This window comes from Pseudopodoces humilis, chromosome 21 (genome assembly GCF_049639895.1).
Source record: "Pseudopodoces humilis isolate 2021_Gansu_Grassland_sample_001 chromosome 21, ASM4963989v1, whole genome shotgun sequence".
NCBI classification, from domain to species: domain Eukaryota; kingdom Metazoa; phylum Chordata; class Aves; order Passeriformes; family Paridae; genus Pseudopodoces; species Pseudopodoces humilis.
The window spans coordinates 9,565,735-9,590,583 of NC_142220.1; the positions used below are offsets into that span (position 1 = coordinate 9,565,735).

Sequence of the window (24,849 nt, forward strand, 5' to 3'; positions counted from 1 at the left end):
CTTGAACACTTTCAGAGTTTGCTCTGGGTAAACTGCCAGGACCTCAGCACCCTCCTAGGGAAGAATGTCTTCCTAATATCCAATTTAAACCTGCTCCCTGTCAGTGGGATGTCATTCCCTCTTGTCCTTGTCAAAAGTCCCTCTCCAGCTCGCTTCCAACCCCTTTTAGGCACTGGAAGATTGCTAGAAGGTCTTCTTGGAGTCTCCTCTTCACCAGGCTGAACATGTCTAGCCTGTCTCCAGAGTAGAGGATGCTCTCAAAGCATCTTCATAGCGTCATCTGGATTAACTCCATCAGGTCCACGTTGTTCCTATTTTGGGGGCCTCAGAGCTGAATACAGTGTTCCAGGTGGGTCTCACCTGAGTGAGGCAGAAGAAACCCTCCCTCCCTCCCCTGCTGCCCACACTGGGGGATCAACCCAGCTTCCAGGACACATGGCTGGGACATGCTGGGCTTCTCATCCAGTAACACCCCAAAGTCCTTCTCCTCCATTCTCCACCCAACCTGTACCTTGTGCTTGGGATTACCCAGTAATACATGCAGGACTTTAATCTTCACCATACTGGACTTTCTGAGTTCACATGGGCCCATCTCATCTACCTCTCCAGGTCCCTCTGGGTGGCATCCCTTCCCTCCAGCATGGCACCCGCACCATGTGGTTTGGTGTCATCAGCAAGCTTGCTGAGGATGCCCCTGAACCCCCTGCTCCTGTTGGCTAAAGAGATATTGAACACCTCTGGTTATGTTTTCTCTTTTACAGTGACAACTTCACCAGACAGCCACGACTTCTTAAGTATCATGGATAGAGGCTTAGCCATTTCCTCTGCCAGTTCCCTCAGGACGTGTGGATGGATCTCATCAGGTCCCATGGACCTCTAAGTTCCTTAAATGGTCTCAAACCTAATCTTCTCCTACAGTGGGTGGTTCTTCACTCTCCTAGTTCCTGGCTTTGCCTTCTGCAACTTGGATGATGTGGCTTGAGCACTTGCTGGTTAACACAGAGGCAAAAACATCACTGAGTACCTCAGCTTTCTCTAGATCTCAGTAATGAAGTGACCTTATTTCTTCCAGAGAGGGCCCAATTTTTTCCTATCTTCCTTTCGCCACCAGCATTCCTACAGAAGCTTTTCTTGTTGCTTTTGATGTCCCTGGCCAAGTTTAATTCTATCACAGCCTTAGATTTTCTTTGCTCCTTGGCTGCTTGAACAATTCTCTATATTCCTCCCAGGCTACCTGTTCCTGCTCCCACCCTCTGTAGGCTTTCTTTTTGCATTTGAGTTCATCCAGGAGCTCCTTGTTCATCCATGCACACCTCCTGGCATTTTTGACTGACTTCCTCTTTGCTGGGATGCATCACTCCTGAGTTATCCCTGAAAAGTCCAAAGTCTGCTCCCCTGGAGTCCAGGTGAGCTTGTTGTGTCCCCTCCTCACTGCCCCAAGGATCTCTAACTCCACCATTTTGTGATCACTGCGGTCAAAGCTGACCTTGAGCTTCACATTCCCCATCAGCCCTGCCTTGGTTGCTGAGAACAAGGTCCAGCACAACCCTTCTCCATATTGGTTCCTCTACCACTTGATGTGGGAAGTTATCATCACAAGTCCTGGACCAGATGGAGTGGTTCCAAAGGATGGCTAAGAACTGGAACACACCTCCTATGAAGAAAAGATGAGATACTTCACAGAATTATAGAATCATTATGGTTGGGAAAGGCTTCCAAGATCACAGAATCAAACCTTTGACCAAACACCACCACCCTCACTAAACCACAGCATAAATGCCATGTCCAGTTGTTGGGGCTGTTCAGCCTGGAGATGAGAAAGGTTCAAGGACACCTTCTTGAGGCCTTTCAGTGCTTAAAGGGGGCTTGTAAGCAAGACAAAGCAAGGAATTTAAAGGGCAAGGAACACTATTTTTAAGCTGAAAAAATGAAGATTTCAAATAGATATAAGGCAGAAATATTTTATGATGAATGTGGTGAGATACAGGGATGGGTTTCCCAGAGAAGTAACAGATGTGGCACTACTGGAGGTTGTGTTCAATGAGGCTCTGACCAGTATTCCTGAGGTCTTCTCTGAGTAGCTGCTGTTGCCTTTAAGTCCTGCTCTCAGTGGCATGTAGCAAGCCTCTCTTATGCAGTGCTGGGACCTAAGGTAGCTTCTCACATATGAGTCAGGCTGTGAGAAAGAATTCCTTCCTTGCTCCCTAATGTCCTCTCAGTAGTCAGATGACATTTTATCTAGCTGCAAATCATTCAATGTTTATTTAGTCAAAGGCCAAGTGTGTTTGGTCAGTGTTCCCATGAGGACACAACTGTCACTCTGTGTTATGTTGCTATGTTATATGTTATTCTGCCATATAGCTTTCCACAGCTATATAGCAGAATAGTTCCATATATATTCTTTGTGAAAAAAATTGTGAAGGAATTTTTGAATTTATTGCAGTAAAGGTGAATAAAAGGTATGTTCAATTCCCAATTTTACTTCAGGAAAGTATTGTGTACATTTCAATATAACATCCATAACTATGGTATGCAACAGTTCTACAATATCTAAATGTAATATATGGATCTTCACCTCTAATTCTTACTGCTTTACAAATTTGCTGTACATGAGCAACATACTGTTTGCCAGTATATTTCACAGTCCTAAACGCAAGTGACACCCTCTATCATTACAAATAGTTACAGTGGTTTTCTGTCCTTTCAAATATTCTGACTATTTTTATTATATTTTACGGAATTGTGTTCTCAAATTCAAATTTTAGTCAGTTTTTCTTGATGTGATTGTTTTATATTGTCCAAAGACAATGCAAAAAAAAATCAAAATTGTTTAGTTTATGGAGCCTCACACAATTTCTACACATGGAATGAAATCAATTTAGAGAGAGTAGTAACAATATAACCCTGATGAAGTTTATATGCACTCAGACATAATGACAAATTCAGGTACTTTTCAGGGTACAGAGAGAAGAATACAATTATCTGTGCTCTGCCAGGGAAGCTGAGGAAAATACCTTTGTACTGAGCTCCTTTAAAATATGATAAAATATATGTCATAAAAGAAACTGCTCTCCTGCCTTTTCCATAAGCCACACATCCAGTGCAGCACTGACCTGTCTTCTCAATGTCACCTTCCACGGAGCCTTTCAGGGCTCTTTTTAGGTTACAGCAACAGCTGAGAAAAGAAGTTGCTGATTCCCATTGCTGCCAGGACTTAATGGAAACTCAGCAGGCGATGCCTGGAGAAATTAATTTCTTCTTATGTGTTCTCTCTGATATTAATATCTGCTACTCTTTCCCCACCGTTTGTAGGGTGATATATACCTGAACCCTTTTTCTTCTCCCTCTCAAGTCTCTTTCTGTGTACAAGCACAGAGGGAAATAATATCATGCTGAACTAGCACAGCAAAAGTTTGCAGTGCTGCTGTATTTGCTTCACAAGATCCAGGATCCAAGGGAGTGGAGATGATCTCAACAGGATATGTTAATAAAACTGAAATTCTTCAGTATATTTATTCCTGCTCTAGCTCTGGTCCTATTCAACAGCAGATAACTTTTGACAAGTATAGTTGGGGCAGTACTATGTGTATTGAAGAATGTGGTCTTACATTTGAGTTAATTCAGAAAATTCAGAGTTCACTGGAGAATTAGAAGTATCTTAGTGGTGTTCTGGTGACAGCATGCTCTGTCCACCTGAGTAGCAAGGAGAGTCATAGTTCCCAAAGATGTATCATATGACAGAAACCGTGCCATCTCAGTAGGCACTGCTGTAAACATGCTCCTGCAATGCCAGCATCTTGCCAGGAATGGGAAGTTCTATTTCTTTCAAAAGCAGGTGATAATTTAGAGACAGCTTAACTAATAGCTTGGGAGGACTTCAGTCTCGTGTCTTACAGGAAACATTCAACTACCTGATGAACTCAAGGGCTGATTAAACTCCAATGAGCTGTAACTAGAAGTATTTAATTATGGAGTGAGATTTAAATAATGATGGTTTCAATATCAGAACAAAGTAACAGCATAATTAAATAGCTGGAATGAAAAGCTGGATTCATGTGTTCAGATTTATCTTTGACACTGTGTAACTGAGAGATCCTAAAGTCAGCATCAGTTCCGTATAAGCTTCAACAGACCAGGAAGACAAAAGGTATGGGCAGGCAGCATAAATATCTGTTCACTCTAAACATAACAGAGGGAAAATGCAGTACTCTGAGTGCTTCTAACAAACACATAATTGCATTGCAAACTACTAGAAAACCTTTCAGTATGAAAAGACTTGAAATTTCTTTGTTGTTTTCGTGGACTAACATTAGTCCTTGCAAATCTGCTCGTCTTGTTTTAACAAATCCCAGCTGACAGCTCCTGGTGACATCTCACAGGATATTTTCTGTTCCAGAGGAAGTCCCTTGCTGACATTAAATTTGGTATGCTGTAAAAATAAAAATGAATACGTTAAAGTATTTATTTTTTTAATTCTACTGTTGTCTTCTACCTTCACTTAAATAAGAATATACAAAAGGGACAATTCTTTAGCTGATATTTTAGTACACTGCTGTAAAACACCTTGCTCATTGGAAGAAAGAGCTACAGGACAACTGAAAAATGTCAGTTTTTGACATTTTGACTTAAAAAGCAAAAAGTAAAAAGGAAGATAATCTAGATGAAAAATATAGGGGATTTACACATCTTGCTTGAAAATGTATTGATAAAATCATTCCAATATAGCATGGTGCCATGGATGACTCAGATGCATGTCAGAGGTCTGGCAGATCATACAACCAATATTAGCAGAGTGTTGCATAAGTCTTCCAAGAGAAGATATATAGATATAGATATAGATATAGATATAGATATAGATATAGATATAGATATAGATATAGATATAGATATAGATATAGATATAGATATAGATATAGATATAGATATATGTAAGCAAAGACTTTGCAGGGACTTAATCAGCATTGTCAGTAGTGCTTTGAACTAGAAAAACACACAATGGAGGCAAAAGGCAAGAAATATTACAGAGCAACTTAGCTGAAAAAGTTAAACTAAAACATATGGAAACAATAACCTGAAAAACTGTTAAGTAATCTCTGGTGTGTTGGTTTGGGAATTTTTTTCCATCTCGGCTCCTTGTTCACAGGCTTGGAATTTCAGGAAGTAATCTCAATGAATATTATCAAGGCAAATAAACTGAAAGTTACATTCAAGTTTCAGGGCAAAGTGGGAAAGAAAAAGTAATTTGGACTATGTTTATAGAGGTCAAAGACGAAGATAAACATGAGAAGAACATCACAGAAAATTAGTGGATAACCAAGGTTTTTGTGTCATTGAAACTACCAATACTGACAGCACTTCTTTAATTTCCTGCAGTGAAATCAGAGAATCAATTATAGAAAGGATTCAGTTGGAAAGAGCCTGAAAGAGCCATGGGCAGAGACACCTTCCACTATCCCAGGTTGCTCCAAGCCCTGTCCAACCTGGCCTTGGGCACTCCAGGGATCCAGCGGCAGCCACAGCTTCTCTGGGCACTCTGTGCCAGAGCCTTACCATGAGGAATTTCTCTCTAGTATCTAATATCTAACTCTCCTCTTTCAGTTTAAATCTGTTACCCCTTGTCCTACAACTTGGCATGGTGAAATCACAGAAAGTTTCCAAGCAGCATATTCTCTAGTATTCTTTTTCTGTAAGAAGCCAAAATTTAAAGACTCATGTCCAGACTCTTGTTCAGACTCTTGCCCTCTCACAGGAGCTTACCCTGATGAATCTGAGGTATTCATCCTTTGTAGTTGCTTTATCTTCTTTCACAAAGCTGATTCCTTCTCCCACTGATGATTAATTAAATTTACTGCCATGTTGGCCTATAAGCTTCTTATAAAGAATCCAAAGTCCTCAATCCTATTGGCTATCTGCTCTAAGTTCACAGACAGTGAAATACACTGGAGAAAAGTCCATTTCATGCTGCTTTTCCTAGAACACTGCCTCGTGCCAGGGAACACTGCACACAGGAGAAGTCAATCACTTATACTGATAAATCATAGGCACATTTCTTGTCAAGCTTTTGACTGGTGCCAGCAACAGAGATCCTAAACATATTTAAAGGCATAACTGGACAGCTGGCATTTTCTGGGACCCTTCCCAATACAGTCTGCATCCAGCCTCACCATGCTTGATACAGAAATAGTTTACTTCTAGAAGCATAAACAGTTCCATGCCAATTGGCCTAAGTTCCTGGACATGTTTAATTTACTAGTGTAGCTGCAGTGCTACTCTGGAAAGGTTTGGAGGAGCAACAGCAATATCTGTTCTTGGCAAAAGAAGGACCTGCTGGAAGAAGTAACAACACCTTGATGAAAAAAAGGAACTAAAATCCATTGTGCCTCTCTTAACTTTCTGCCAATGCTTCCATCCCTTCAGGGCTGGACTCCACTCCAGCTGGATACAAATCACAGCAGAGTCAAAAGGGAAGAGGCAGATTGAGGGGAGAGTGCAACTACAGGCTGTCCTGCACAGTAGCAAGGAAGGGGAAAGGATCTGCAATGCTGACATTCCCATGGAAGAGGGAGGATTTCATTGTGCTGAAAATAGATCCTTCTTGAGATGGAGACTGGGCAGCTGCCTCACCCTTTGCCAGCTCTTAACCATGGCTTGCCCTCCCCCATGTTCTGTGATTGGCTGTGAATTCAGGAGCAGGAATTACAGCAAAGCAGCAGAATCAAGGGGGGAAGTGGAGGCATCTCAACATTAATAATCTGTATCCCATTAGGACACCATCCTGAAGTCTCCATCCATGTTTTTATCCTGGTACCATTCAGCTCACAAATTAGAAACTTGACTTCAGTGTGTGGATGAGGAGATAGAGATGGAAATAACACATGATATGAAATACCTTCTTGAACATCCTGAGGCTATGTAAAGTGTTTTCACAGGATATCTTGCAGGTGCCTTATTTGGAAGCTGAGGATGGGCTGGACAACTGGGTGGTTGTAACCTTTGAAAATTCTCTGAACTGTCTCAACTGTTCAATCATCAGCTAATTAGTAGCTGGACAGCAGTTGTTAATGAGAACAACACCCCTGTGGCTCACAACTTTTTATCTTTCAAAATCTCCCTCAAAGCCCTACGAGTGAGTCACAGATTGTACCTTTGGCAAACTTGACAATAATTAAGGGACTCAAGTGACAGAGATTTAATCTGTCTGGAACCCTGAATAGGGCTTGTCAGATAAAGTTTATTGCAGTTAACTGAGTTTTTCTCCTTCCGAAGGCCAGTTTTGGTGATTCAGATGTATTCAGACTCTTCTCAACTATTGCAAATGCAATCTTTTGTACACATCCAGGGAGCTGTAATTCCCAGGTCATTCAGATTTCCTTTTTGTTACCCTTGCATTCAGATTTCTTCTGCTCATAGCTGTGGTAGTAATCCTGTGCCTCTGAACATGGAGAGTCCTGGTGTTTTGTGCCAGTGACCTTTTACCTATCTAATGGAAGTTGGAGCCAGGGGATGACAAAACAGACTCTGTGGATAGCTATGCCCAAAGTGTTCTTGAGCTACTGTAGTCCCACCTAGACAAGGCAGGGATTATTCATGGTGGCAAGCAAGCCCAAAGTCTTTCTCAGGTGGGAATTCAAGTTCTAACAAGAAGAAAGCAAAAACCTGTCTTTACATATGTCACTATTTCTTTTAAGTATTAATAAAAAGAAGCCTTTAAAAGAAGCCACAGTATGAAAGCAGATGCATCAGAGACAAGAAATCTCTCAGGAGGGCACTGGGTTGCCTGCTGGAGCCTTTCCTGACAGCTGCTGGCTGCTTGTTACCTTAAGCAAATTAAAATCACACACAGAAGGATAAAGTTTTTGATGAAGCCACCAGTAGGGCATATGGATTGCAGGCCAGAGCTACAAACCACAGACTTACCTCATGAGGATGGCAGGAAAAAGTCAGCAGGGATGTCAGGTTTCAAGAAGAAATATATTTTTCCCTATGTCATGTGCTGACCCTCCCATCACATCCATGAGCACAGGGCTTCCATAACTGCCAGAGTTATCAGGGTCCTGGCTTTAACCAGCTGCTGCTTTCCTGAGGGAGAAAAGTCACATTGAAGAAAAGCAGAGTTTGCAAACTCTCTGCAGGTGGATACAGGGGCCCCTGAGAGATCCCCCAGCATGTGGGTGTGAGTGGCAGTGCTGCCCATTGCTGGATCACTTGGTTGTCTGGACTACAGGTTCTGGAGGTTTGTTGTACGTGTAGTCCTGACCTGCTGAGGTCAAGGTATCTTTCCTGATCTGCTATGCAGAAGGATGAAAAAGGCACTGGGAAGGGAGAATAGAAGATAATACCTGTGCTTTTTACTGGACTAGCAACTTGCCTGTCCTTCAGCCTTAAAACATATCTTGGGCATCAGTACTCAAGCAGCTCAAAGCTAGCAAAAAGCTCTAATTAAAGAAACTAATAGGAAATCCTAGGGAAAAAGAGCAACAGGAGGTATGATGTCACTTTTTAAATTGGCAGAGTCTTGCAATAACTCTTCTGAGAAATAGGGAACACCACAAGCCTTGTGGGACAAGCCTGTACTACTCATTAAATCCCTTGTATTCAAAGCCAGTCACAGGTATACCAGGTTAGCTGTTACTGCTGGAAAATCTGCATTATAACATGAAAATCTGGATTGTTTGTTGCTGTCTTGACAACTGAGATGGTAACTTAATATTTGATCCACATGGGCTGTGGAATACTGCAGTAAATAAAACAATCCCCCATTAGTTCAGAGGTAAGATGAGAGCACAGCAGCAAAGAGTGACTGAAAATAAGAGCTGAGAGCATTAGCAAAAATCACGTGTTCTGTGGGTTTCCCAAACAGGCAGAGTGACGTGGAGTGTACCAGTGTTGTACTTCGGAAACTGTTAAGGAGCTCTGGTGCCTCTGTATAAAGATCTGGTGGCACCTCTGCTAAAATATTCTGTGAGATCCCAACATTACACATTCAGAAATTACTGACTCAAGGGCAAAAGGAGAGTTTGTGAAACCACAGAGGAGCAAAGAAACTCCCTTGAGGGAGGAGCTTGGAAAAGTTAAACTTAAAGTTCTTGGGCCTTGGCCAGCACCCAAGGGGCACTAGTGAGCCACCCACTTGCTTTTAGGTGCTTCAGATCCTTACAAATCCATCCTACAGCACATTGCCTCCCCAGGCTCTGTCTCATGCACTTTGTAAACTTGACTTGCCAAGTTTGAAACCCACATCAGCCTGGAACCAGTATCACTGGGCACGGCACGAGCTGCTTTGCCCAGGCAAGAAGAGGCCCCAGCTGGGCCTGGCTCCAGCAGCTTTCCATGTGCTCCAGGAACACACAGAGAGCTTTGCCTGCCAGGCGTGTGCTCTGCCCAGAGCCACAAGCAGTGGCTGTGTCTGGCAGTGCCTGTGCAAACAGGGGCCTGTCCTGACTGCAGAGCAGCAGCACCTGGGCTCCAGGCTCTCCGTGGCCTCTTGGCAAGGGGGATGTCCCTACCTGTTGGCTTCTTGTGACAGGCAAAGGCCATCCCAGAGCATTGTCCTGGCAGTGGCTCAGCCTCGATAATGTCTGATGCTGAAAAGCACAGGAATGGTGAGACAGGCAGATGTGCTGAGGGTTTTCCTTAGCATTACCCCATTCTTCAAGTGCTCCTGGCTCGGGCACATCCCAGTCCTCCTGTCTTTGTTCTGTGTGGGATCAGGAGTCTACACCTGGTTTTCCTCCCATGGATTTGTCTGGCAGATTTTTGAATGAACGGAAACCTCCAGTAGCCACTGAAATGATGGTGATGAGCTGTTCAGATTAATTACAAGTGTTTTGAGGAATAGGTGACACTAAATAGTGACTCCAAAAGATGGGGAGGCACTCTTCTCATAGGGGAGGCACTCTTTGGGCTCCTCTATTTTCTGCCACACATGAACCATAACCTTTTCAGATTTATGATGTGGACATCTGCACTGTCTTGGCCTGAACAATTCTGTCAGTGATCCATCCCTAAGGATCCCAGACCAGTTATTTTTATGGATGGTAGTATCACTGCTCCTTGGGGTTGGGTTTCAGAAACAGGGAGATTGTTTTTCACTGACATCTTAAAATTTGAGGGGGAGATTAGAATTCTCCAGGGAGTAAGTGTGGCATTTGTCTCTGTCAGCTGCACAGAGTATATAATCTGTTCCTATAATAAGAACACAAGGATTTCTACAATTCAGGACATCATAAATTATGCTAAAATGTGGGGGTCTTTTGAATTCAGGAAACTGAAATGTAAATTAATGGAAAAATGATCGTGCACCCACATTTCCCTGCACACTGTTTATGTGTACTGGATCCTGTCTACCACAGTCAGCATGGCTCAGTCAGCCCTGGGTCAGAACAGCATTGTCATCTCCTGAGGGACAGGGATAGAAGGAAGGGAAAACTGGGCCAGAGAGGAGTCTTAGAAGTCATCTGGTGCAGTGCAGCTGAAGTAACTCACCCTCTCCAAACTATGAAAGAATCACTGACCCTGTTTCAATCTGACAGTTTTCCCACTCAGAGAAAATTTCTGGTCCCCTGGCATGACAGAACAACCAGCTGCTGTGTGTCTCCTCAAAGTTGTAGGGAAACAGGGCTGTTGATGGTGACTTGCATTTAGCTCAGAGGAAGGTGCTGGGATCCATGCAGTTCTTGCCAGAGCAGCAGTTCCCTCATGCCCTCAGCTGAGATGTCCATGTGGCAGTCCTGACAGAGCAGCCCTGGCAAAAGACTTGTTAACATGCCCAGGAAACAATCCACACATGCAATGGCTTCTTGGATTGTTTGGGAAGAGCCTATGGCATGGCATCTAGTAGACACTATGGATTATCTGCATAACAAGGAAGTTTGGATTTTGTTTTATGCAGAACATTCAGGGATCTTCTAATGCAAGCCAACAGAGTGGCATGAGCAGGAAGAATGTGATTCTCCTCCTAGTGTCAGGAGTACAATGTGGCATGAATGAACCCTTTCTTAGCCTGGTATTGTATAACCTCCAGTGAGCAGCTCATCCAGAAGAGAAGGGAGGTGGGTGCCAGAGAGCACAGGGAGAACTACTCTCCTGCTAATAACATAGACAAAGAGAAGCAAAGTTAAAAACAAATGATGTGATGTAATATAATGATGAGCAGTAACTCTGGAAAGAGGCCATACCATCAGTCGTTTTAGAACAATAGATATAAAGTCACAACAGCCAGTGCAAAATTCCCACCCCTTGTTGTAAATTCAGTATTTACAAGGCACATGGCTCTCCCCCAGACAATTCTCTCCCTAATGGTGAGAAATGTTTGACATGTCCTGAAGGCTTTTGTTAAATGATTTTTGTGATTTGCAGAGTGCTATTCATGAGTGGGCACTTTGGTATATCATTTATCTATCTAAGACTATAGTCTGTGCTTTACACATCTGTCTGGATGTAGAAGCTTGATAAATATCCCTGACATTCATTTGCTATCCATGACAAAGCTAAAACCTCTTGAGCAGAACATTGGAACTCCTGGAAGACCATCTGGAAGAAAATAGAAGATTGAGCCTTACATTAAAAGCAAGACTGCTGTCATTTGGAAATGAGAAGGATAGGAACACAGAAACAGACACCTCCCCAGTCTGCCTGTAACAATCAACCTAACTTACAGTCAATTCTGTAATCTCATCAGGTCACAAATGATTGCCAAGTTATAGTGAAAACCAAAAGTGGGATGAAGAAAAATTTCTGATATTGTGCTCACCACTGCAGTGACCAGAATTTTATGGCATCTTCCAGATCTTCATTTCTATAAAATTTGTTTACCTCTAAAATTCTCAAAATATGGATATACTGGTGTTTAAGGAACAGAAATGCACCTCTAATTCTCAAAATGAATTAGCAAATAGACTCTTTGCATTAATTCATTTTGTCCTTAATATTTTCCTTCATTTTTTTTTTCTCCTTGGTTTTTTTTTCTCCTTTTTCTCTGGAGTTATATAAATAAACACATCTTGTATTCGTTTCATCCCCTATCTTTCAATCACTCAGCAAGTGTAATCCATTCTCATTCAAGCCAATCTTTTCAATTCTCTCATCATAAAGGAGTTCATCCATTCCCATGAACATTTCAATAATTTTGATAGAGTGGAACAAGAGACAGGGAGAGAGACATGTGCAGTATGGACCAGGAGGCAGGAGAAAACAAAAAGCAGTAGACAGTAGAGGGAAAGAAGCAGTGTGAGAAAGCATTTACTGCTCAGTACTAATGCTAATGACCACCTTGTTAAGAAAGAAATATTTCTTTCTTCTCAAATGAATCCTTTTGACAGTAACTGACTGGAATTGTTTTCCAAGCCACCCAACTTCACAGTGTTTCTGCATAGGATATGGCACTTCAGGAGTCAGGCTGGCCTCATGAGAAGATCCATGATCTCACTGCTCTATGCTTCACAGTTGCTTGCATGAAGGTCACACTCAATCTGTATTTACAAGAGTCACCTGCTTGTAAAATATCTCACCCTGCAGTGCCCAGTGAGCACATACTCTCTCAGGAGTGTCCTAAATACTTTCTGTCCTCCCAGTCACCACCAGTACCTCTTCTTCCCCTGCCTTTGATGTTTTCAGCTGTTTCTTTGGGTGCTCCTGCTCACAAGCACTTGTGGTGTGAAAAGGCACCAGACACAACCTGTCTGCCCCTCCTGCAAAGCCAGGAAAAAACAGAGTTGGCAAATTGATCTGTTTCCCATGGCACCCATGGCCCAAAGAGACAGTCATCGAGGGACTGGCCAATGGAAATGAAATTGGGTGGAAAAACACAGAATATTCCCAAAGCTGGTAGATCTTTTCTTCAGAAATTTCTCAGAGATTCATCTTTGCTCTTTCTTTTGAAATTATATATTTGCCTTTAAAGATTTCAAACCTCTACTTATCACTGCTTAAATAATATTTATTCATAATTCCTCTTTATTTTGAAAGGGCCCAGCAGCATGTGCAAATGGTAAACATTCCCCACAGTGAAAAAATTGCTACTATCAAGCCTAAAATTACATGTCACAAATCAGATACTGTGTTTTTTGGGCATTAGATTATTCAGGGTAAAGCACTTTGACTAATTACTTGTAAGGAAATAAAGTTGCTCAAGAAAAATTGTTTCTGTGGAATAGGGATGTGTTCATCCATCTCTGATGACAGGAAAGGGAATGGAGCTCTTATGTTCTAAGAAATACCTGTCACTCTTTCACATCAAGATTATTATGGACTTGGAAGTCTCTGCAATAAAAACAAGATATCAGATGCCTCTATTTTAAGCTTTCTCTCAGAGGTGTACAGTTATGCCTATTATGGATCCATGTTTTTCCCAAGATCAGTTACCTTTACATCAGCACTTACCAGCTGACAGGCAGCCTGACTCCAGGAATAGTGTGTCACTGCAAAGTGATGCCTGTCCTCCATGTATGGCAACAAATCACAAAGTGAGGAGAAATTAATTTTCCATTTCACCTCTATTAATATTCCACTTTGATCCTGATAATCCTCTGTAAGTTACAGGGTATGTAGTGAAGTTCTGCACAGCGCAATGTGTGGGAATTTTGTGTTGCCCAAATGTACCATTTATAACAGAAAAGCCAACTGATATTTTTTAAACATTTGCAGATTTTTTTCTATTAAAAAAATTCCACAATATCAGAAGTTTGTGCAAAGCACTGTAAGATAATAATTTATTATGAAAGAAAGAAATAAACACTTTTTAAAAACATGTTGTGATTGCTCTAAAATAAATATATATCATCCATTCCATATCTTCTGTGACATCATCCAAAGCAAAGAGAATGGATTATGGCTAGTTATAAAATCTATTTGCCCTTCAGCAAATAGACATGGACTTCAAACTTTTCTACACTTTAAATGCAATCTTTAGGGAATTCACAAGAGCAGCATGTAAATTAAAGGATTCACATTCTGTCCTTTCTGTTATGGTGTTATGAAAGACTGTGGGATGGCTCCAATCACTTTCAGTCACTCTGCTGAACGCCAGACTGGTGTCCAAGTACCAAATATTATCCCTAGTGCCCAATAACCCTTTACTGGGTTGAACTTCTTGTTTCTATAATGTTATGCAAAACCTCGGAACACTTTTCATTGTGAAACCCAGGATGCTTTTGGCCTTGTGTCTCCCAGGTCTTTTTCTGCTTTCCAGTCAGTCACCCCCAAACCTGCGTTGGCAAATGGAGTTATTGCTCCTCAGGTATGGAAATGTCCATTTTCATTTACTGAACTTGTGCCAGCCTGTTTCTCCAATTTGTCAAGATCCCTCTGAAAAATAGTGCAGCTATGTAGTGTGTCAACCACACCTCCCAGTTCTGTATCATCAGCATATTTGCTGAGGGTGCATTCTGTTCCAGCATCTAGAACGCTAAAGTTAAAAGAATGTTGGCATTTTTTTTGATCACTGGAACACAACACCATTTTTCTGTTAAACTTTTTTTTCCCAACAAGAAAGTCAAAACATGAAGAATATTGATGCAAATCACCTGTGAGGGATCACAAAAGTGTAACAAATTGTTTCAGAAATTTCAAGCTGTCAGATGCTGAGTTCAGCAAAATGACACATTAGCTTTTGCTCTTTTGTCAGAGACTGCTTATCCCATGCTCAATTAATGGTTTTCCTGCAGAAAGACTAATATAAACATTAAAACTGTATTTTTATCTGAAGTGTTTAAGGCTTAATCTGACACCTTGGGAAGGTACTGTAGGTTGCAGGAAGGACAGCCTCCTGGTTCCTTATTTGACAACCACTGATACCCTTCCAGAACACTGTCCTCAAGAGAGGGTGCTTGTTAACCAACTCCCAGGCTCACGAAAGCTGTATCCCTTGTCTTTTAGCTGAAATTATAAATTGCTGGCTATCATGACTGGCAAGATATTCAATAATAGCACTGAATTTCAGGGTAGGGGATCCCTGCCCTGGAAGCAGACCAGCATACAAATCACAGCCCTTCACTCTCTACATGAGTAAGTATTTAAACTGTTCTTCAAGCTTGCATGGAGTCAGATCATTTCAACATTGTAACAAAAATATCGTTTTAGGATTTTTGTTGTTGTTGTTGTTGTTTTTGAGCCAAGCATGGTGGAACTAATTCTGCAATGACCAATACACCAAAAGAGTAATCACGAACAGGCTGGTTTCCTGGCAGAGCAGTCCTTGCCCCTGTGCAAGGTCCCACATTGCTGGGGGACAAACCTTTGTCCATTCTGTGGCAATGGAAATTGTTGTAAATCTCAGCAACAATCCATAGGAAAAGATCAAGCCCCTGCCATGCTTTCCAGTACACAGTTCTTCCTTTGGCCATAAGATTCTCTGCCACAGCTGAGGGTCCCAGCCTGTTCCCTTGCACACAGAGTGCTACATTATAGTGTGTAGTAGCATGCCCCCAAATATTTTTTCTATTTTTTTGCATATTCATAAGAGATAAGAATTAAAATGATCCATCTAGATCAAATAGTGAGGAAATGAAGGAACAGAAAAAGATCCTTGGGAGAAGGAATAATACAATCTGATTCATTTAAAGTGTATGCATCAGAGTGCACCAGAGAAGGACTTCCTGCAAACACTGGTTCTTAAAAGCACAGTTCATGCTCTGTAGCAGGAGTTCATGCTGGATCAGCAGCAGTCCATTAGTCATGACATGTTAGTAAATCACATAGGAAATTCAACACCATTTCTGATGGGAGCAGGTGCATCACACGAATGTCTCTAGACTTTGGCAAATCTTCAGGAGTGTGTAATTTCATTCCCCAAGAAGCAAAACAAAGCTGAGCATTTTTGGATTGTCCAGTAGCTTAATTCTTCTTTAACATTTGTTCTTTTTAACAAATTTACCTCTATAATCACAAAATTAGCCACGCTAACAGTTTCAGAATTGGACTGTGAACATAACCAATGGAGCAAAGCAGCTGGCAAAGTACCAAAGCCATCATCATCTGACAATTCTTCATTTTGGTCTTGAACACAGAAGTGAGACATAAACCTATGTAATGTGTTCTCATGCCACACAGGGACACACCCGGTCAAGAAGACACTGGGAACCAAAAGATTTTGGGCACAAGATGACACACTTACCTAGGAAATATTATTCTCTGTCATCACCAGATTCTTACTCAGCACAGATACTGATTTACAAAGGGCATACAAACAAAACCTGGGGGAAGACAAAAGAAAAAGGGCTGAGGACAAGCATGAAGAGTGCAGCAGGAAGAAACCACGTGGACCTGTAAAAATCTCCTGTGAAAGAGCAGGTGTGTGTGTAGAAAAGCCAAAGGACTGTTTGCAGGTGACAGTGGGGTCAGAGTTCTCAGAGAATGAGCATCAATAGAAGACAGCCTGCAGGAACAGTTTTCTAATGCACCATTTAATCCTAATTTCACCTGCCACTTCTCCTGGGCTGGACATAAATCCTTTCAGTTTAGCCTTGTTTTAGAGCAGTAAGTTGCTGAGCCATTCAGAAATGTGCCCTTTCCAGAGTATGCCAGATTGCTGAGGATGCCAGGAAGCAGCTGGATGCCACAGGAGCTCAAACAGGAGTCTTTGCACCTACCTTAAGCTCTGTGCATTGGAGGGAAGGTAACTGGCCTTGCATTTCCCTGTTGATTTAGCTCCATGTACAGAATCTCTCATGCTAAACATTCCCTCAGACAGGCAGCCAGTGACCCATTTGGCTTATGTTAATAAGACAAGTCATCTGAGAGTGAAAAGTAATACTATAGTGAGAATAAATACACACTGTCCTTCCTGGTGCCTGCAAAACCCTCTGATGGGCATTTTACTGTGCATTCAGTAATTATATTCTTGGCTATAGTTTCTTCAGTTTTTGGTTCCTTAATATCATTCTTGGAACTTATTAAAATATTGACCCCTCTTTGTCTGTACTTTGTGTACTAAAGCAGAATGAAATATTGTTCAACAGACCAAATAATTTTAAAGCCATTAGCTCATCTGAGAAACCACCCTTCAAAGTTAATGAACTCAGGACTTGGCAAATTCTTGGGTTCCAAAATTCCTCTCTGGAGGTACCTGGAAGAAGTTAGGGGATGGATTGTCTTTGAGCTTCCAATATATAAAATTCAAATTTCTGTCATTATCAGAACCTTCTTGCACAGTCAAAGGAGAGAAAGCTTGAGAAAAGTGTCTAAGACCAAATGATCTGACACATTTTTAGCCCATTCTCTTAATAAATTGAAAACAGCCAATTAGAGAGTCCTCACAGCACTGATAAATAAGGTATTAATGGAAAATATTCTTTACAGAATAATTTTCTTCAAAAACCATTCAGACCAACACACAAAAAAATGAGGAAGAAAGCTCAGATTTTAGTACATTGATTCAAAAGTTATTTTTACAGCATATCTTCACCTGTGTTTGACATCTCATATTTAGTTTCACCTCCAGGTTAATATTAATTACATAATAGGATAATGGATCTAAGAAGAAATGACAGATGAATTTCTATTTTACTATGCTCTGCTTCTTTGACCATCTCATTTCACACCTGAAAATGAAAGTCCTTCAACTCAATTTCCAGCTCTCTACATAGTATTTTAATTTCTTCTCGGCAAATAACCAAAAAAACCTTAATGATAGGAGGAAGACAGTACTTCATTATTTCCATAGGAGTCAACTTCAGATCCACACAAGAACTACTCCTCTAGCCAATACATTATCAAGCTTCCCACTTCTGACTCTGAAAAGGTGTGACAAAATGTTTGAGAATGTCTAGAACAACACAAAGTGCTTGAGAATTTATTGAAGTGATTTTTCTTGAGCTGTTTCTGTAACTCAGAATTACTGTTGAGTAGAAAGGAACTCTTCTTAACTACATCTGTATCTTTTATAATCCAAATGCTCTTTGGATGTCTTCTCTATATGCACTGACACTTGTGGGAATTGTTTCTAAATATGACTGAATTTGGCTTAGTAACTCAGACTTTATTCAACAAGACTTAGAAGTAGGACACTTCACCTTCCAGGATCCAATTTATTATGAAAGATTCTTCTTTTTTTTTCTTTGACTGATGTACTTTCCAACAAGCTTCCTACCTGTCAACACTGGTTAATTAATGGGTTTAAAGTAGATGAGAAATGGTAGCATTTGTGACTTACAAGCCAAGCAGACTGTGGAGCTTTCCAAACATGCTTGTCATTCACTGGGTACCTGAGACACTGCCAAAATATCTTCAGTAGTTGTTATTGCATGTCTTGCAGTCCAACTAAGACCAGATAAAAGGTTAGATTTATAATAAGAAAACAAACTTTGAAGAGCAACATAGGAACACTGAACCAGCAGGAAGTCTTGCCCTCTTCTTTTATAAGCCTCAACATTGCAAAAAGAGGGAAACATCAACTGCTTACTTTCTATTAAATACAACCCTGATTGTCTTCTCTGTAGCTCTAGCTAAATTTATTACTTAAGTAAGGGCCTGCTGTACCTTTCCTTAGATGTCCTATGCTGGGTGATTTGTTCACTCAGAAGCCATCTCAATCTGGGGCACTGAGCCTTTCTGCTCCCTAAATCTTTTGAGATCTAGGTTAGACAGGATGTTAGCTAAAAATCTCATCAGTTTCCAGGATGTGTGATTAAATGTATGGTGCAGGAATGCCTACAGCGTATGCTGAAAGAGTGAACTATCTGAACAGTGAACTGCGGGTGCTCATTAGTCAAAGTGACCATCAAATTACATAATGACAATGCTCTAATCATTGGGATATAGCCCACTTCACATAGAACAGTATTCCATTTTCAGGATTTGTGGATCAGAAGAGCAGCAGACAAGAGAATATGGTCAGCAGACTTGGGTTTGCAGTCAGCAGAACGGGGTCACTTTCCTGATAAGATGCAATGTAGCAAGATACTGTGAAGGAGACCTGAACCCTAAGGGTGCTCAGCAAATTTACAGCTGTAGTACATAGAGAAAAAAAGCATTGTGATGGAAAAATTCTAAAAGAGTCAGTACTGACATAAATGAATGTTAACATGGCAGAGCACCTGAAAAGATTCAAAATCTTCCCATATATTCCATCTTTTTAAAATACCTTAGGTAAAGTGCATGATTTTGTGATTCTGTCAACCGGTAAGTAATTCTACTTCAGATAATATAAACCAATCACTGGCAGTCCACACAGCTGAAAGCTTTCAGCTCAGTCCACACTGAAAACAAAATTTTTAAAATAAATCCAGAATAGCAAAATCTGTAGCTGAAAAAGACAAGATAAAGCCAGAAAAGTACCAGTCAAGTCATTACATATGGAACCAGAAGTGACTGAAGACGTGGGGAAGCCACTTAAATTTCATCAAAGGAGATATGAATATTTGAAGTAAGGGTTACAGTCTGTTATGCCCAGTGATTTCTTTGAAGGGCAGGAAGAACACTAGTTTTTGAAGCAAGCTCATGGACCATAAATCTCCGCCTTTGATTGTCATATAAAGTAGCTAGTCTACTTGTAAAGAGGGGTTCTTAAAACATCCATTCCATCCTCCTGAAGAATGACCAAAATTCCACATGGAAGACAAGTAAACATCAGGATTCTTTGTCAGCAGAAAGTCCAAGAGCCCAAGTCTTTGCATGCAAAGAAGGGAAGATCTGAAAGCCAAAGATATTCTCAGAAACCTTGTGTAATAGGAATGCAATAAAGAAAAGCTTTAAATCCCTTCAACTGTGGCAGTACTCAAGTCAGAGCACTCCTTTTGGAGGGATAGTATTTAGTTAAAGAAGGGAAATATTATATATTATTATATATTATTAATTATATATTATTATATATTATTCTTCCCAAGCAGAAAATCCAAGAAACTGCCCTGTAGCTAAGACAGCCAGTGGGCATGAGGTTGATCCCTTTGTTCAATCACCAGCAAGTCTCTGCTACAGAAAGTTTCAGATTAGCCACATGATCAAAAAGATGACAGAGACATCAGACAGAACTCACTGGCAGTTTATGGGAAGACAGTCCCACGTCTCATATGGGCCAAGTCATTACATGTGTTCAAATGTTATTTATTGACTTAAAATTCACAGATGGTCTGGTAGCACAACATGTGCCCAAAACCTGGAAGTTTCAAAGTGTTATATGATAAAAATACATAAATATTATAAATATGTTCATGCAATTATTTCAATGGAATATTTGAAGGTTTGAGACATGAAAGGAGAGGTTGAAATAGACAGAAACATTGCCTATGATATTAAAAATCTGCAGAGTTAGATCATTCAGCTTTTATGGACCTGTAGGTTAACATCTACTTGTGGCAGGGATGGACAGAGTAGACAGTAAGGAGAGCTATTGACTGTTAGATCTGTGTACTGACAGTTCTGGAGAAATCACCATAAATTTGAGGAAGAATTAAACAGGAAAAAATAAATTTGAGGAAGAATTAAACAGGAAGAGAAAGAAAGCTTTGCAGAGAATGGGAACACAGTTGTTTCCCGACAGATGAACCGATCAGAAGTTAATGGTATTCTCATGGGAAACAGCAATCAGACATTTGAGATGATTTTGAGAGGAGCTTTGTGAAGAATGTTGGAACTTGAGATTACATCTACTTATTTAATGCTTCCCCATTAATTATGGTATTTTAGAAAAACAGGATACTAAGATTTTGAGCAAACTGCAAAAAACTTCACAAGGGGGCTCTGCCCAATCAACATCCCATACATAAAACAGATCATTTGTCATTCCACGTGGAACAGAATACTTCTCCATGTAGTGTTTAGGTCTGCTGACAAATTACATTTAAAAACCCCAAAACAACAACAAACACACAAAAAATTATTGTTATGTAATCTGCAATTTGCAAATACTGCTGTCATCTCTGCTATCAGAATTGAAACAGCATGCTTGGGAAGATTAATATGGCCTGGAAACCATTGGTGTGTATGGTATGATGCAGGGAGCATAGCCTCATTCTGCTGTTCCCTGGGTAAAAGGAGATCTTCTAGGAATGTTGGCAGATGATTAGCAGAAATGTTAGGACACTAATCCTTCAGAGCAAATCTTCTCATTGCTGCACTTTGACTACTCGTTGCTGTGAACAGGACCTGGAGATGGTAAGGACACACTTTTTTATTAAATTTGATAAATACTGGTTCATATTAAAATAATTATAGTGAGCATCTTCTGTATCCTCCACCGAATATGTTTGTTAAATATAGAGCTTAACATGCTGTCCTACTTTATTAATTGTCCTCTGAGAATCTATTTGAATGTTCCTGATAAAGACTTTGTGTACTGGGGAGGACAGAGATGGAATTTTGAATTGATTTGTTGAGATAAACCAGTAATTTCCATTACTAATGGGAGTTACTGAGTCATTCTCTAGGAAGAAAGGCATTTGGAACCAATAATTTGTCTGCTTATGTAGAAGACAGTGACTGGGACTAAATGTAAATCTCCCAAGATTATTGATGAAGATTAGCTTGTGCTACAGTTCATAGAAGGCAGCAGCAGATGCCCATCCTCTTTTCTAATCTTGCACTTGCTTTCAAGAACTAATATCTGTAATGCCTTGTGTATTCATAATTTAACCTTACTACATTAAAAGGGAAGGAAACATTCCATATGCCCACACAAAAAATGTGGAAAATGAACTTCCATGTACATGAAGTCTTCTCTTTCCAGCAGTACAATAGACTGTTTCACACATAAGCCTAAATCAAATTGGAGAGGTGCTAAAACAGCCAACTGAGGGTAGAAAGGTGGGTAAATGTGCATCCTGTTATGGGAAAGGGATGGTACTGAAGGTGAAGGCAAGGTGAGCAATACACACATCTCCCATTTCCACAGCAAATGGTAGGTAACACTTAGGTGACATGCAGAATGTCATTTCCTTCACACATTTAAGCAGCTGAGTGACGCCAGTTACGGAACAGCTCAGTAAAGTAAAAAGGCTTAGAAGTATCTGAGTAAAGTGCAGAAAGCAGAGGGACAACAGGTGGTAAAAAGAGTCAGAGAAGGACAGAGAGGTGTACAGAAGGGAAATTACAGCTGCTAGCTTGACATTATTATTAGGATGCAAATGACTCAGAAAAAGGAGAAAAGGGAATCAGGGGACAGATTCCCTTAACTTACCCTTTTCTGTCACAGGATTGGAGAGGTTTCATGGTGCAGGCAGATTAGCATAACTCTGATGTGGGACTCTCAGATATGAAGCATGGAAAGAAAACTAAACTATATTTTACATGAAATTTGTTACCATATTTCCTATCCATCCTATGCTATGAAGACCATTTCACTCATCACTGCTTTCTGACAAGATACAGCTATTTTTTTTTTTTTTTAATATCTTCCAAAACACTGGGCAATTCACTGCCTTATGCCAAAGCAGGAGAGGAAAGACTTCATCCTTGTCAGCAAGAGGAAGGAGGTACCTGCAGGGCACTGGAGCTGGAAGGGCACTACTGTGCCTTGCAGCCTCAGCTTTACAGGGATTCCCAGATGGAACCATCTCCTTTGGGACAGACACAGCATTTTTGGGGGTGGGTGTCTCCCATGCCCTTCCTCACCTGGTTTCTGCACATTCTGCCATGGTGCAATCAGCAGTGATTGCATGGGGAGTCTAGGTATGTCCTCATTAATACTTAGTGTGAAACAAGAAAGTGCTATTGAGGCAAATCTCTGGTTTCATAGAATTACAGAATCATAATTGGCTTGGGTTGAAAGGCACCCTACAGTCCTACTGGATTCCAACACCCCATTTCTCACCCCCTGCTATGTGCAGGGATACTATCCCGAGTTGCCCCAAGCCCCACACAACCTGGCCTTGGACACTTCCAGGGATCCAGGTGCAGCCACAGCTTCTCTGAGCATCCTGTGCCAGGGCCTCACTACCCTCACACGGAAGAATTTCTTTCTAGTATATATTCTAAATCGCTCCTCTTTTAGTTTAAAAACTTGCTCCTCTTTTCATATGACTATCTGCCTATGTGAAGTCACTCTCCCTCTTTTTCATAAGACTCCTTCATGTACTGAAGGCCACAAGGAGGCCTACCTGAAACTTTCTCTTCTCCAGCAGTAGCTCTCCTCAGGCTGCTCCACTGGGTGTGCAGTTGAAACGGCAGGGCCACTGACACTGTGTATTGTTCTTTTGTTAGTCACACACCCAAGCACCTTTGTGGCTCCCTTTCTGGGCAGAGTGCAGATGAGGCCCTGTGCACTGATCAATGGCTGTTTCTGTCAGGTCAAGTTCTTTTCTTCCAGCACTGATAACCCAAATATTCCCAGATGTTCTTTGGCCCATCCCACCTGTTCTTTGTTGAGTCCCAGTGAAACACAAGAAAGTGGCCGAGCCAGGCGGCAGGATTTTAACCCCTCTGCAGTGATTTGCTCCTAGCAGGTAGGCCAGGCAGTTTCAGCAGCTTTAAAGCACCAGGTTTCAGTGAGATCTCGTTGCTGGTCTGCAGTGGAGCAGGGCCCAGAGCAGGGTCCCCTCGATGGCTCCAGGCTGCCATCCCCTGGCACTGGGTGCCTGGAGCAGAGGGCCTGCTCAGCTGCTGCCCCGGGAGCTCCCTGTGACTGACAGGAGCCTGATGGGGCCTGAAGCTGAGAATAAACCTGATGGAGCCTTGTCCTGATATCAACAGCCTAAATGGTGAGGCAAGAGGCATGGCCACAGCCAGGCTGATGTCTTTGTGCCCTACACCACAGCTGTCTGTTCTTTCTTCACGTCACCAATGCCTGGGACAGATGTAAGTGTGGGACAGTGCCTCATTGCACCCATGGGCTGTTGAGGGTCTCTTCACCTGTGGGGGGACAGGCAGTTTCCTTCAAATCCCTGCTGGTGTTTACCCCTCATCTCGACTTGCACAGAGCTGCTGGGGTGCTCACCTTCCTGCTCACTCCCCAACATTGCCTTGGCCCTCCATCCTGAAGCTGATCTCTCTAATGGGACTTGTTTGTACAATTTGTACCTCTCTGGAGGTATATGTCCCAAGATTTTAGGTCCGCCTGTAGAGTTCAAACCTGTATGGCTATCTCTTGAGAAGGGGAAAGCATTTTATACACATTTCCAATAAATGGTGCATCTTCTTACAGAAGCTTGCCCTTTTCCCCCTATACAAGGTTATCTTAGGAAACCTCTCTTCCTAAGTGAATGGGTGTAATTGGTCTCCTTGACCTTGTTTGTTATTTTCTCTTCTACTATCACTGCTGAGAAATGAGCTGATATTTTCACACACTTAAGCAGAACATGGGGCAGAACTCACTCCTGACACGGGATTGTCAGCCCAAAGTCAATCTCTTCACAAGTGACACTGTATTTTGTTTCCTTATCTGTACAGATTTGTGATTTAACAGTACTGATTTACTGGTCTATTAAATATTAATGTTTATTTATAATATTTATTAAATATTATCAATAAAAATGTACTGGTGTATTAAATATTATTGTATTAAATGCTATTTAATAGCACTGTTTGCTGAGTGTCATGGAAGCATTCTAATGCATATTTCTAATGTATCATTCTTTGTCCTTGGTGCCTGAATTGATATAATTTCAATGAAAATGTGTTCTTCCTGTCAAACAATACTCTGACTTAACTCTAACAACAGCTTGACCAATACATGCAAGAGCAGAAATGATTTATCTCTTTAACTCTGAGTCTTTAAGGCTTATTTATGTGAGTAAGAAGTTTCTTTGATCATTGGCAAAATATGATAGAAGGGATAATCATTTGGAAATTAGAAGATAAAAAGCTGTACCACCACAAAGCTACACAAAGATTTTATACAGCAAAACTATGCCCAAAGCCTAATGGTGATACAGATCTCATCCATAAAAAAACAAAATCAAATGAAAACTAATGCTCATGGAG

General features: G+C 41.1%; 1 long non-coding RNA gene across 1 annotated transcript; it reads right to left on the reverse strand.

The window, feature by feature from the left end:
- Positions 1-2,133: 2,133 nt before the first annotated feature.
- Positions 2,134-16,673, reverse strand: LOC106629014 (uncharacterized). The gene is made up of 4 exons (XR_001332273.2): positions 16,587-16,673; positions 16,112-16,190; positions 7,918-8,079; positions 2,134-4,429 (listed from the first exon to the last, which is right to left on the reverse strand). It is a non-coding gene; the product is annotated as an uncharacterized LOC106629014 (long non-coding RNA).
- Positions 16,674-24,849: the final 8,176 nt, after the last annotated feature.